The sequence below is a fragment of the Mustelus asterias genome, chromosome 13 (genome assembly GCF_964213995.1).
Source record: "Mustelus asterias chromosome 13, sMusAst1.hap1.1, whole genome shotgun sequence".
Taxonomy (NCBI): domain Eukaryota; kingdom Metazoa; phylum Chordata; class Chondrichthyes; order Carcharhiniformes; family Triakidae; genus Mustelus; species Mustelus asterias.
In genome coordinates, this window is record NC_135813.1 from 55,844,019 (window position 1) to 55,859,665 (window position 15,647).

Consider the following 15,647-nt stretch of genomic DNA (forward strand, 5'->3'; position numbering starts at 1 on the left):
TCTTAAAGCTACATTCTGACAGTTAAGGTTGCACATCCCGCTGTTCCCAGTTGTGCTGCTATTTCAATCAGAATGTTTAATTGAGTCAGAGGCACAGTAACAAACATAGTATCCAGAGGCAGTCGTCTACATTCTGTGAATGGAAACTTTTGTATGGACGCCAGCTCAGGTCACCAAAATAGGGAAACTTAACTCATAAAATGTAATGATTCAAAGGTAATAAAACAAGCTTGAGAGAGTAATAGTTTAAACCAAAACAAAGTCTAGCTCTGTACTTTCTTCACAACGAAAAGTCTGTCTACTTAGCAGAATAACTTGCTCCAGAAAATAGTTGATTTTTGAGTCACTGACATTTAGATATTACATTAATCCACGTGAATGTAACTATTAGTTTACTTTCATAATGGGTGAAGCAACTACATTTGCAACAAGCACAGATTCAAAGATCCAAATCCAATCGGAAATAGTGCAGTAAATTATTCTTTTAAAACAAAATGAACACAGAAGAGGTTTTCTAAAGATGGAATAAACTACTCTTTACTATTGCAAATTACAAGCATGTCATTTTGGGATTCCCAAGAAGATTGCATCAATCTTCACTGCTATTTTACACCGTGATTATATTCACCACACATTCAGAAAAAAATCAGAGTTTCAACAAGTGGTTAACTGAAAGCACTGCAAGATGTCAAGCTATAAACCAGCATAATCGTTCCTCTTACACCCCTTCCCCACTACCCAACCAGCCTGACACGATTATTACTGACTACTATTACAGGTACCATACATGGCCGGCTAAGTCTGACTTGCCAACTCGGGAACAGAACAAAAATTTAAAAATGTGCATCACGTCACAAAGTATTTGAAGTTTTTGCTGCAATGGTCTCACCCATCTTAGTATTCCTCCATCGCGGATGCCTGGTGGATACTCATCATGTTGGAACTGAAAACTTGAAAAAAAATACTCATTTCCCATAGCCAGTGAGTCTGGCATGAAAGGCCATAATAACAGTAGCATGCATTAGCATCTTTCTCAAATGTCCAACTGGAAGCACCAGTACTGAAAGAAAACTTTAGCACCGCAGAAGATGAAGCACTATTGTTTTTTTGGTGGGAAACAAACACATTAGATATCTGCAGGCTGGGAGCTAGCATTGCATAGGATGCCATTATACAGAGCCATGACTCAATACAACCCAGCAGTTCATTTTAACATTTCAAGTTACTATAGCCAAGTTACAGCTGCAGAAAGACTATTTTTCTTATAGCGTGATTGTCAAATATTTGTTGATCTCTTTTATCTTATCTTTGACTGTATAGCAACATAGTCAGATGATGCTTTTGGATACAGTAATCAATGAGTTTCCACATGAAGTGGGGAGGGGGAGGGGGGCGGGTGGTGGCAATTAAATCTCATACACCTATAGGACAGTCATCTAGTCATGACACAGGCAACTGTTTGAAACCAGCTTTAAGGTAATATTAACTTTCTAGAAATGACTCGTTTCTGAAAGCAAATACCTTCCTTAATTAAAAAATGGATTATTAACGACACAGTTATGAGCTTGCTGTTTCTACTATGGACAGGCACTACATACATACAGCAAACATTCTCTCTGTTTTGGAGTGTAAGAGCAGATGGCTATTGGCAGATTGTAGATTCACTTCCCACAGCTTCCTGCCGTCCACCATGCTGTCAATGTGAGCCACTGCCCTACTGGCAAAGGGGAAGGAATGGCCTCGGCACAGGATGCCCTCAGACTATGTCCAGCACACACTCATCGACTGAGGAAGAGCACAGCAAGCTGATCACAATCCTGGTGAACAACTCAGATAACCCAAAATAGGAGAGAAATGGAACATGATGAGACAGCTATGAATATCTTGGATGGACTGAACAACCGTCACTACTATGCAGGAAGGGAAATTTTGCATGCACACAGAACTATACTGCCTCTACCCATCTCCCCCTAAGCTACTAAATAATGAGACTTTAACCAGGCAAGTTAACAGTGTCAAAATTGAAGTGTTAAGGCTGGAATGATTGGGAATCAAGAGAAAACCCTTCACTGGTTGGAGTCATACCTGACACAAAGGAAGATGATTGTGATGATTGAAGGTCAATCATCTCAGCTCTGGGACATCACAACAGGATTTCCTCAGGGTAGTGTTCTAGGGCCAACTATCTTCAGCTGCTTCTTCAGTGACCTCCCTTCCACCATAAGGTCAGAAATGGGGATGTTCGCTGATGATTGCACAATGTTCAGTATCATTAGTAACTCATGAGATACTGAAGAAAGCCGAGTCCAAATGCAGCAAGACTGGGACAATATCCAGACTTGTGCTGAAAAGTGGCAAGTAACACAAGTAATAGGCAATGACCATCTCAACAAGAGAGGATCTAACCATTGCCCCTTGAAATTCAATGGCATTATATTTGCTGAATCCCTCACTATCGACATCCTGGGGGTTACCATTGACCAGAAACTGAACTGGACTAGCCATATAAATACTGTGACTACCAGAGCAGGTCAAAGGCTAGGATTCCTGCAGTGAGTAACTCACCTCCTGACTCTCCTGTCCATCATTTACAAGGTACAAGTTAGAAGTGTGGTGGAATACCCTCTACTTGCCTGGATGAATGCAGCTCGGACAACACTCAAGAAGCTTGATACCATCCAAGACAAAGCTCGATTGCTACTCCTTCCATAAACATTCAACCCCTCCGCCACCGACAAACAGGGGAAACCATGCTTAGCATCTACAAGATGCACTGCAGGAACTCATCAAGGTTCCTTAGATAGCACCTTCCAAACCCAGGACCACAACCATCTAAAAGAGCAAAAGATACCTAGGAGCACCACCACCTGGAACTTCCCTCTCCAAGTCACTTACCATCCCGACTTGGAAATATATCACCATTCTATCATTGCTGTTGGGACAAAATCCTGGAACTGTCTCCCGAACAACATTGTGGGTGTACCTACACCTCAGACACTGCAGCAGTTCAAGAAGGCAGGACATACACATCGCCACCTTCTCACCAGCATTTATGTACTGCTCAAATTTATGTACTTTCAGGACTTCAGGGTGTCACAGAACACTGCGCAGCCAATGAAGTATAGTTGAAATATCATCCATATTATACTGTGGAAAGGCAAGCTCCCATAGACAAGAAAAGATGATAATGGTGACATTGTCAAAAACAATGTTTTTGTTTTCTCATTTTTCTTAATCCCTTTTTTCTTTACTTCTATTCTAATTTTTACTTATCTATATTTCCAGTTTTTGTTTTTATTCTGCATCCATTATTTACTGTCCATTCTTGGGGTGAGGAAGCCCAATGTAAACTCCATTAGTAAAGTTTGATCGGACAAAATTGTTTTTATATACAGATTTAGCTGCTGACTTCAGGATCAATGAACATGACAAGCGATTGGTGGCCCAGTTAGGATGATTTAACAAGGGCAAGATACCTTGTTGCAGGCATGTGATGTGGTTAAAAGCCTGCAGCACAATATAACATGAGATTTTTCACTGAATCACTACAATATGCTGAATAATCCAGTTAGTCTCACCAGTGATTTCCTCAGGATTTTATCTATAAACCAACGACAGTAATCCTAGTTAATAACTCTGATTATCATTAAATCCAATATCTCTTACTTATCTGCTCATTAGCTTCAACAGTGGAACATACACACAACATGAGGGCTCCTAAGTTCATGAAGCATTTGACACAGTAGGGAAACGATGCCTTCCAATCATTTCAACTCCTCCACTGCGTCATTCAAAATAAAGTCAACATACTTGCAAAAAAAATGACACTGATCTACATCCCAAAGGCACTGAACACCGCCTTCCTTCCAATTCAAATTTCCCACTGCCTACTGGGAGCGACTATGGTAGAACCACAGGTCAGCATTCGCTGCCAGAAATCATTTTGGTCCGTGATTCAGGAGCAGCCCACCAAAGGCAGGTATGCAGAACATTTTATAATCTATTTTTATATGCTATATTAAATAACATTTACCACCACCACAGCACTCTACAAAACATTGAAATTTTAACACATTTAGTCTGAGAGTAAAAGAAATAGGAGTAGGCCATTTGGCCCTTCAAGTCTACCTCACGATTCAAAACAATGACAGATCAAACTTGGCTACCATATTCTTCCTTAGATTGGAGACCAAAACGCTACAGTACTCCAGGTGTGGTCTCATCAAAACTCTATGCACCAGCAGTATGCCTCTTTACCCTTGTACGCTAATGCCGCTGTAACAAAAGCTCACACACTACTTTCTTTTCCAATTACTTGCTGGATCTGCAATAAGCGGCACGGGTGGCACAGTGGTTAGCACTGCTGCCTCACAGTGCCAAGGACTGGGTTCAATTCCCGGCTTGGGTCACTGTCTGTGTGGAGTTTGCATGTTCTCCCCATGTCTGCATGGGTTTCCTCCGGCTGCTCCGGTTTCCTCCCATAGTCTGAAAGAGATGCTAGTTAAGTGGTTTGGCCATGCTAAGTTCTCCCTCAGTGTACCAGAACAGGCGCCGGAGTGTGGCGACTAGGGGATTTTCACAGTAACTTCATTTCAGTGTTAACGTAAGCCGACTTGTGACACTAATAAATAAACTTTAAAACTTTAAAAAATAGATTGTAAATATCTGAGGTCCAAGCACTGATCTTGTGGTACCCTACTAGTTACAGCCTGCCAACCCAAAAATTATCTGTTTCGCCAGTCTACAAAACAATCCTTAATCCACGCTTATATTCACAATTCCATCAGCCATTGTTATTATGGAACATTAGCGGGTCAGGAATGGTAATACTCTGACCAACATCAATAAGAAACTTGCAGTTAAACAGCACCTTTAACATAGAAAGAATCACCACGGACGGAGAGTCTAGAACTAGGGGCCATATTATTAGAATAAGGAATCAAGAATTTAGAACTGAGCTGAAGATCATTGTTTTTACTCAGAGGTTTATGAATCTTTGGAATTCTTTAGCCCAGAGGGTTGGGGATGTTCCACTATTGAATATATTCAAGGCCGAATCTGATGGAGTTTTGGGTGCTAAGAGAATTGAGGTATATGTGGATAAGGCAACAAAGTGAAGTTGATGTAGAAGTTCAGCTATTCTATTATTGAATGACGCAGCAGGCTCAATGCACCCTATGGCCAACTCTCAGTCCTATTTCTTATATGCTTATTAGACGGAGTGATCAAACTTACAGTAAACATAAGAAATAGGAATAGGCTGGTGCCCACGAGCCTGCTCCATTATTCTAAAAGATCACGGCTGATCAGATTGTGGCCTTAATTCCACTTCGCTGCCTGCCCCCCACAACCCTGGACAAAATTTGATCCAAAAATCTGTCCAACAAAAAAGCAGGTAGCTTCATGATCAGCTGTTTCATGCAGAAGCAGGTACACAAACTAACAGTGTAGTCAAGACTGTTCAAGGTTTCTTGTTTTCTACTATTACCAAAAGATACCATTTATTAGGGCAGGTCACTATCATACCCTATTAAACTGATCCTTTGAAAAGGTAATTGTTGGTTCAGTGTCAGTGCAGCAAGAATGCTTTTTGCTGAGAGTGACAAGGCAAACAATTTCTGATTGCAGCAGACAGCCACCACAGAAGATGCTAATCTTTGCTCCTTATCACATAAATAATTTAGCACAAGACTAGATGTATAAAATTAGCTTAATGGATATTAATCTAAAACTACATTGAGAAGAAATATGGGGAGCTTCAGAACCTGTATCTTGGTTGAACTGTTCACTGATCAAGACTATAGAACAGTAATGACGCAGCTTTGTAACTGGCAGGGAATAATATTTAGACTCGGGCTCAGTTTTATGGAGGGGGTTGAACGTACTGAGGACATGGCCACTGGAGGGAGGCAGGTTGGATTTTGGATGGGAAGAGATGAGGGAGCCAAGAGTGGATGGAAGGATGGGTTTTGAAGGCCATTCCTAGGAGGCATTAAGCAGGGAGGGGAAGTACGGTCTTACAAGGGGTAACCCACCTTCCTTCCCATCGCTTCACTTAAGTTTAGTGAAAAAGCAGCCTGCCCACTCTGTTCTGCCTTCCACTGGCCAGCATGTTATGGTGGCAGATCTTCTTTTCATCTTGCCCTTTCAGGCATAAACCTTGCGGGGGTGCCCAGTTTTCTTGGGCAGCAGCACAGCCTGGATGTTGGGCAGGACCCCACCTTGGGCTATGGTGTCTCCTCCCAGCAGCTTGTTGAGTTCCTCATCATTGCAGGTGGTGAGCTGCTGGTGGTGCAGGACAATTCAGGTCTTCTTATTGACCCAGGACACACTGCAGCCAGCTAGAGGATCTCGGCAGGCAGGTATTCCAGGATAGCTGCCCGGTAGACAGGGCGCTCCAGCCCGACACACTCAGCACATTGACCTTTATGCAGCAGCCGATGGAAGTGGCCGACAGGGAACTGGATACCAGCCCTGGAGGACCAGGGCTTCACCTGGGAATGTCCTTTGCCTCCAGTTTTACTACTATTAACTGGTGCATTCACCATGGCAACACCTCTACCAATCAATCTCCACTTGGCAACCAATCAGCACTCTCTTCTCACACAGTATAAAGTTGTTGTTTCCCCTGACATTGGTATTCTTGCGAATGTCTTGATGAGTGCAAGACAAAAAGTTTCAAAAAAAGTCTTATTTTTGGGCAAACTCAGGTTCTGTATTACCAAAGGACTATTTACTTCAATTATCCTAATATACAGTGTAAAAGAAAGGGAGAAAAGGATTCTTGAAACACGTAGAAAAGAATATTCTTAGTGTGTTTACAGCCTGACGAAGCAAGCAGATCTGGTCCAGGAGATGAAGTGCAGCAAGTGGAGCATGTTTCATTAGGACTGTATTTGGGATGCAACAATCACATCATCATTAGCTTTAGAATAATGAATGAAAAGAACAAGGTACAATCAGGTATAAAAAATTCAAACTGGGGGAGGACTACAATGAGTTGAAAAGGGATTTGGCCCAGGTGCACTGGAATCAAAAATTGGCATGTAAAACAATCACTGAAAAATGGAAGACCTTCAAAGAAGAGACGGTTTAGGTACAAAGTAGATAGATTCCCATGATGTGGAATCTAAACGCAAGAGCTCCCTGGATGAGCAAAGAGACACAGGGGAAAATTACACAGATAAAAGGAGACGTACAACAAATGTAAGGTTCCTAATACAGTAGGGATCCAAACTGAATAAAATATTTAAAAAAGAGATTAAAAAGGAAATAAGAGGGACAAAGAGCAAGCGTGAGACCAGATTAGCTGGTAACATAAAAGGGGACCCAGAAGTCTTTTATAAGCACAAATTGCCAAAGGATTGTTGAAAAAAGGTTGGGTTGATTTAGGGCCCAAAAACATATTCTTGGAGTCAGAAGGCATGGCTGAGGTACAAAATGAGAACTTTGCATTTATTAACGAGGAGGCTGCCAATGTCGTAGTAAAGGAAGATAGAGTATCAATATTAAACAGAGAAGTTACTAAAAAGGTTGACACTCAAAGCGAAAAAATCATCTGGATCAGGATGTAAGCATCCTGTTTACAGGGAAAAGCGAGGCATGGAAGTTACATAAGCTTTGACCAAACTCTCACTTTTCCTTGAACATGGGGGTCGTGTCTGAGGACTGGAGGATTTTAAATGTTACACCTTAGCAAGCATCCTTTTGGATGTATTACAGCTTGGTATGGCTCCTGCTCTGACTATGGCTCCTAACCCTGCTCAAAGGGTTGTGAATGAAGCCCAGTCCATCACGCAAACCAGCCTCCCATCCATTGACTCCACCTACACTTCCAGCTGCCTCGGAAAAGCAGCCAGCACAACCAAGGACCCCATTCACCCCGGACATACTCTTTTCTACCTTCTTCCGTAGGGAAAAAGTTACAAAAGTCTGAGATCATGTAGCAATCGACTCCAGAGCAGCTTCTTCCCTGCTGCCATCAGACCTTTGAATGGACCTACCTCGCATTAAATTGATCTTTCTCTACACCCTAGCCATGACTGTAATACTACATTCTGCACTCTCTCCTTTCCTTCTCTATGAACAGTATGCTTTGTTTATATAGCGCACAGGAAGCAATACTTTTCACTGAACACCAATACGTGTGACAATAATAAATCAAATCACCTGGGTTAAAAGGGGAGAACGGTAAACCTGGTAATTACAGGCCAGTCAGCTCAATGTTGTTGATGGGAAAACTTTGAGATACAATAATCCAGGCCGGGGGGAAGTATTTGCTAATTAAAGTGAGCATAAATTTATTAAAGGAAATCAATGTTTGATTACACTAACCTGAATGAGTTTTTTGATGAAATAATGGACAGGATTGATGACTGTTACAGTTGATGTTGTGTATATGGATTTTCAAAAGGTGCTTGACAAAGTACCACAAAGCAGATTTGTAAGCAAACTTGAAGCCCACGGAATTAAAGAGTCAGTGGCAGTGTGGATAAAAAAATTGATGAAAGGCTAGAAAGCAGAGTGTTCTTCAGATTAGACAAAGTATACACTTTGGTATTGTTCAGAGACTTCTGCTCCTTTTGGTATACATGAATGACCTGGAGATTGGCATACAGTTTGCAGATGACATGAAATTCAGAAATGTAAAAATGAGGAGATTATAACAAACTTAGAAACATCAATAGGAGGAGCTGGCCATTCGGCCTATTCTGTCATTCAATGTGATCATGACTGATCTATCTCAACTCCACCTTCTCCCATTACCCCGTGCTTTCCAAAAATCTATCAATCTCTGCTTTGAGTGTCAACCTTTTTAGTAACTTCTCTGTTTAATATTGATACTCTATCTTCCTTTACTACGACATTGGCAGCCTCCTCGTTAATAAATGCAAAGTTCTCATTTTGTACCTCAGCCATGCCTTCTGACTCCACAAGAATATGTTTTTGGGCCCTAAATCAACCCAACCTTTTTTCAACAATATACTCATTGACTGAACATCCACAGCTCTCTGGGGAGTGAATTCCAAAGCTTCGCAAGAGGAAACATCCTCTCAGCATGCACTCTATCAAGCCTTAAAGAATTTTATACATTTCAATGATATCAACTCTTACTCTTAGAATCATAGAAACCCTACAGTACAGAAAGAGGCCATTCGGCCCATCGAGTCTGCACCGATCACAATCCCAGGCCCTATCCCCATATCCCTACATATTTTACCCGCTAATCCCTCTAATCTACGCATCCCAGGACACTAAGGGGCAATTTTAGCATGGCCAATCAACCTAACCCGCACATCTTTGGACTGTGGGAGAAAACCGGATCACCCGGAGGAAACCCACGCAGACACGAGGAGAATGTGCAAACTCCACACAGACAGTGATCCAAGCCGGGAATCGAACCCAGGTCCCTGGAGCTGTGAAGCAGCAGTGCTAACCACTGTGCTACCGTGCCGCCCTTCTAAATTTTAGGGAATATCGGCCTAATATACTCAATTTCACCTCATAGGACTATTCTCTCACCCCAGGAATCAAACTAGTCAACCTTTGTTACTCTCTCTCCAACACTAGCACATACCTTCCTTACTTAAGGAGACCAAACTGCTCATAGTACTCCACGTGTGAACTCGACAATGCCCCATATACTTGTAGCAATATTTGTTTATTCTTATACTCAAATCCTCTTTTTACACATGCAATCCCAAAACCCAGCTGCCTAAAAACTGGACATTTTTCTCTTGGGAAATCTAGGTGCCGCTCCCAGAACAGAGAGTAAAGAGGCCATTAACATAGAACATAGAAAAAATACAGCACAAACAGGCCCTTCGGCCCACAAGTTGCACCGGTCATGTCCCTACCTACCTAGGCTTATATATAGGCTTACCTATAACCCTCAATCCTATTAAGTCCCATGTACTCATCCAGGAGTCTCTTAAAAGACCCTATTGAGTTTGCCTCCACCACCACTGACGGTAGCCGATTCCACTCACCCACCATCCTCCGAGTGAAAAACTTACCCCTGACATCTCCTCTGTACCTTCTCCCCAGCACCTTAAACCTGTGTCCTCTCGTAGCAGCCATTTCAGCCCTGGGAAAAAACCTCCGAGAATCCACCCGATCTATGCCTCTCAACATCTTGTACACCTCGATCAGGTCACCTCTTATCCTTCGTCTCTCCAAGGAGAAAAGACCGAGCTCCCTCAGCCTATCCTCATAAGGCATGCCACTCAATCCAGGCAACATCATTCTCTGCACCCTTTCAATCATTTCCACATCCCTCCTGTAATGAGGCGACCAAAACTGAGCACAGTACTCCAAGTGGGGTCTGACGAGGGTCTTATATAGCTGCATCATTATCTCCCGACTCCTAAACTCAATCCCTCGATTGATGAAGGCCAGCACACCATACACCTTCTTAACCACCTCCTCTACCTGCGAGGCCGATTTAAGAGTCCTATGGACCCGGACCCCAAGGTCCTTCTGATCCTCTACACTGCTAAGAGTCTTAACCTTGATATTATACTCCTTCATCCCATTTGACCTGCCAAAATGGAGCACTACACATTTATCCGGGTTGAAGTCCATCTGCCACTTCTCCGCCCAGTCTTGCATCCTATCTATGTCACGCTGCAGCTTCTGACATCCCTCCAACCTATCCACAACACCACCAACCTTCGTGTCGTCGGCAAACTTACCAACCCATCCCTCCACTTCCTCATCCAGGTCATTTATGAAAATGACAAACAGCAAGGGTCCCAGAACAGATCCCTGGGGCACTCCACTGGTGACCGACCTCCATTCAGAAAAAGACCCGTCTACAACCACTCTCTGCCTTCTGCAGGCAAGCCAGTTCTGAATCCACAAGGCAACAGCCCCTTGGATCCCATGCCCTTTCACTTTCTCGAGAAGTCTTGCATGGGGGACCTTATCGAACGCCTTGCTGAAGTCCATGTAAACCACATCTAACGCTTTTCCTTTGTCAATGTGTTTAGTCACATTTTCAAAGAACTTCACAAGGCTCGTAAGGCACGATTTGCCTTTGACAAAGCCGTGCTGACTACTTTTGAGCATACTAAACTTCTCTAAATGTTCATAAATCCTGTCCCTCAGGATCTTCTCCATCAACTTACCAACCACTGAGGTTAGACTCACCGGTCGGTAATTTCCTGGGCTATCCCTATTCCCTTTCTTGAATATAGGAACCACATCCGCAATCTTCCAATCCTCCGGAACCTCTCCCGTCTCCATCGACGACGCAAAGATCATCGCCAGAGGCTCTGCAATTGCTTCCCTCGCCTCCCACAGTAACCTGGGGTACATCCCATCCGGTCCCGGCGACTTAACTATCTTGTGTTCTAGTGTTGATCCCAGAAGATGGAATCAACAGGAGTTGTGCATACATGGAACCCGACTCCATTCTAGCACTTTGAGATCTGCCTCATCCCAGCCCGCCCAATTTCCAGACACAAAACTGCCTACTCCACCGGTAGGAAAGATTCTCTCCATAAGGATCTGCAGCACTGGGGAACTTGCAGTTAGAGCCAGAGCAACAGAGCTGCATTACATGTCCAATTAAAGGAGCTGGGTCTATTAATTCCTTCAGCTATCTGTATTTATTTTCACTAAATTCCTGTGAAGGGATCACAGGAATGGGGATGAGAGGCAACATGGTTTTGTGAAGAGGAGGTCATGTCTCACTAACTTAATCAAGTTTTTCGAGGAAGTGACGAAAATGATTGATGAGGGTAGGACAGTGGATGTTGTCTACATGGACTTCAGTAAGGCCTTTGACAAGGTCCCTCATGGCAGACTGGTGCAGAAGGAGAAGTCGCATGGGATCAGAGGTGAGCTGGCAAGGTAGATACAAAACTGGCTCGGTCATAGAAGACAGAGGGTGGCAGTGGAAGGGTGTGTTTCTGAATGGAGGGCTGTGACAAGTGGCGTTCCTCAGGGATCAATGCTGGGACCTTTGCTGTTCATAAAATATATAAATGATTTGGAGGAAAATGTAATTGGTTTGATTGGTAAGTTTGCGAACGACACAAAGGTTGGTGGATTTGCGGATAGTGATGAGCACCATCAGAGGATACAGCAGGATATAGGTCGGCCAGAGGCTTGGGCAGAGAGATGGCAGATGGAGTTTAATCTGGACAAATGTGAGGTAATGCATTTTGGAAGGCCTAATAAAGATAGGAAATATACAGTAAATGGCAGAACCCTTAAGAGTATTGATAGGCAGAGGGATCTGGGTGTACAGGTACACAGGCCATTGAAAGTGGCAATGCAGGTGGAGAAGGTAGTCAGGAAGGCATACGGCATGTTTGCCTTCATTGGCCGGGGCACTGAGTTTAAAAATTGGCAAGTCATGTTGCAGCTTTATAGAACTTTAGTTAGGCCTCACTTGGAATATAGTGTTCAGTTCTGGTCGCCACACTACCAGAAGGATGTGGAGGCTTTGGAGAGGGTACAGAAAAGATTTACCAGGATATTGGCTGGTATGGAGGGCATTAGCTATGAGGAGAGGTTGGAGAAATTTGATTGGTTCTCACTGGAGCGACGGAGGTTAAGGGGCGACCTAACGTTTTTTTTAAAGTTTATTTATTAGTCACAAGCAAGGCTTATATTAACACTGCAATGAAGTTACTGTGAAATTCCCCTAGTCGCCACAGTCCAACACCTGTTCGGGTCATTGCACCTAACCAGCACGTCTTTCAGAATGATAGAAGTCTACAAGATTATGAGGGGCATGGACTGAGTGGATAGTCAGAAGCTTTTTCCCAGGGTGGAAGAGTCAATTACTAGGGGGCATAGGTTTAAGGTGCGAAGGGCAAGGTTTAAAGGAGATGTATGAGGCAAGTTTTTTTTTACACAGAGGGTGGTGGGTACCTGGAATTTGCTGTCGGGGGAGGTAGTGGAAGCAGATACGATGGTGAGTTTTAAGGGGCGACTGGACAAATACATGAATAGACTGGGAATGGAGGGATACAGTCCCCGGAAGGGTAGGGGGTTTAGTTCAGTCGGGCAGCATGGTCGGTGCAGGCTTGGAGGGCCAAGGGCCTGTTCCTGTGCTGTAATTTTCTTTGTTCTGTTAAACAGCAATGAGTCTCCAGCTCTGTGATGAGATGAAACTCCCCAAGTCTCTATGAATTCCAGGTCAAATCTCAGTCTTGCAACAGAAAACCTTTCCAATCTAATAGCAGATAATCCAAAATCTGGAAAAAGTCCAAAATCTGGCACTGTCTCAGTCCTGAGGGCGCCAGATTTTGAACATCAGACCTGTAAAGGCTAACATACCATTTGCTCTTCTAATAATTTACTGTACCAGCTTTGTCAATTTTCTGAGATTCAAAGAACCATAGAAAAGTTACAGCACGGAAAGAGGCCATTCAGCCCATCATGTCTGCACAAGCCATTCATGTTCAAGGTCATCAAAGTCTCCGAATGCAACCATTCCACAATCTCTCAAATATATTCTTTTTTACTATTTTTCCCTCCAAAGTAGATAACTTCACACTTCCCTGCATTATATTCCATCTCCCATGTTGTTGCCCACTCATTTAATCTGTCTATATCTCTTTTCACAAGCAAAATACTGTGAATGTGGAAAGCTGAAATAAAAAGCAAGAATGCTGATAATGCCCAGCAGGTCTGGCAGCATCTGCGGAGGGATAGCAGAACTGATGAAAGGGCACAGATCTTAAATGTTAAATCTATTTCTCTTTCCAGAGATACTTTTGATTTGATTTATTATTGCCGCATGTATTAGCATACGGTGAAAAGTATTTGCCTGACTTGTTAAGTATTTACAGGATATTTTGTTTTTTTTATACGTCTTTGTGGCCCCGCGTTGTCAAACGCTGCTTTCCTTCCATATATCTATGCTTACTTCGTCGAATCATATATGGCTTTCTAGATGCCTGTTACCACATCCCTACACAGATTCTAGCATTTGCCCTATTACTGATGTCAGGCCAACAGACAGACTGGTGTTATGGCAGATGAAATTTAACACACAGAATTGTGAAGTGAGACATTTTTGTCAGAAGAATCGAGAGGCAATATAAATGACAAGGCACAATGTGATGAGGGTGAATGTACACAAACCTTTGAACGTGGCAGGATGGGTTGAGAGCACTTCAAAAAAAGCAAATGGGATCTTTAGCTTTTTCAAGAGGAAAGAGCATAAAAGCAAGGAATTACATCAAACCTTCTAAAAGTACTGGTTAGGCTTCAGCTGGAATACTACACAATTCAGGGAACCATATTTAAGATAGGCTATCAAAGCCATGGAGAAGGTGCAGATGAGAGTTAAGCAAATGGTAGCAGCTATGTGGAGAGACTAGCGAAGCTAGGAAAGTTAGAGACAATGGAATGAAAGGGGGTTAAGGTGAGAATGTAGAATTAGAAACACAAACAGATCAGCCATAACCTTAATAAATGGCGGAGCAAGCTCAAAGGGCTGAATGGCCTTCATCTGCTCCTATTTCATATGTCCATAAATTGGGATTACTCTCCTTAGAGCAAAGGAAATTAAGGGGAGATTAAACAGAGATGCTCAAAATCATGAATGGTTTTGAGAGCAAGAAAGGCAGAAAGGTCAATAACCAGAGGAGACAGATTTATGGAGATCAGCAAGAAAAACAGAGGCAATATGAGAACTTATTTTTAAAACAGGGTGAGTTGTTGTAGTCTGGCTGCTGTGATTCAGTTGGGAGCTCTCTGCCGGAGTCAGAAAGTTTCAGGTTGAAGTTCCATTCCAGAGACTCAAGCTGGCTTTCCAGTGCAGCAACAAGGGAGTACACGTTAAACCAAGGCCTCATCTATCCCCTCAAGTGGACATAAAATATCTTCTGGCACTATATTTCGAAGAGGAGATGGGGAATTATCCCCAGTGTCCTGGCCAAAATTTAACCTACAATCAACATCTTCAAAACAGATTATCTGGTCATTATCACATTGATTGTGAGCTCACTGTGCTCAAGTTTGCTGCTGTGTTTCACAGATTACAACAGTGACGCCATTTCAATTACATTTTTCATTGGCTGTGAAGTGTTCACATTGAAATGTCCAATGGGCATGAGAGATACCAAATAAAAGCAAATGGGATCTTGATCTTCATAAATAGTGATATTTAGTAGAAAGTAAGTTATGCTGACCATTTATAAAGCTCTTGCTAGACCCCATCTAGAATATTATGTCCAGTTCGCATCTCTGCAGCTTAGAAAAGATGCAAGGATCCTTGTGAAGGTCCAGAGATTTGCCAGAATGGTTCCAGGGATGAGGGATTTTAGTTGCAATGTTAGGCTGGAGAAACGGTGATTGTTGGCAAAAAAGACTGGTGGGGACACAGAATTAAAGCTTTGAGCAAGAGGTTCAGAGGGATGTGAGAAAGAATGTTGTATGCAGTATGTGACAATTATCTGGAACTTGATGAAGCAGAGAGGATGAATGATTTCAAAAGGACTTTGGATGGACATTTGAGAGAAAGAAGCTTACAGGGTTACGAGGGCAGAGCAGGGCAATGGATCTGTTGAGGTTGCTCCACCAAAATCATAGAAATCATAGAAACCCTACAGTACAGAGAGAGGCCATTCGGCCCATCAAGTCTGCACCGACCACAATCCCACCCAGGCCCTACCCCCATATCC

At 42.9% G+C, this 15,647-nt stretch overlaps 1 protein-coding gene across 2 annotated transcripts in view; it reads right to left on the reverse strand.

The window, feature by feature from the left end:
- cabin1 (calcineurin binding protein 1) overlaps positions 1-15,647 on the reverse strand; it is a 524,701-nt gene that overhangs the window by 309,031 nt on the left and 200,023 nt on the right. The gene's annotated exons all lie outside the window — the stretch shown is intronic.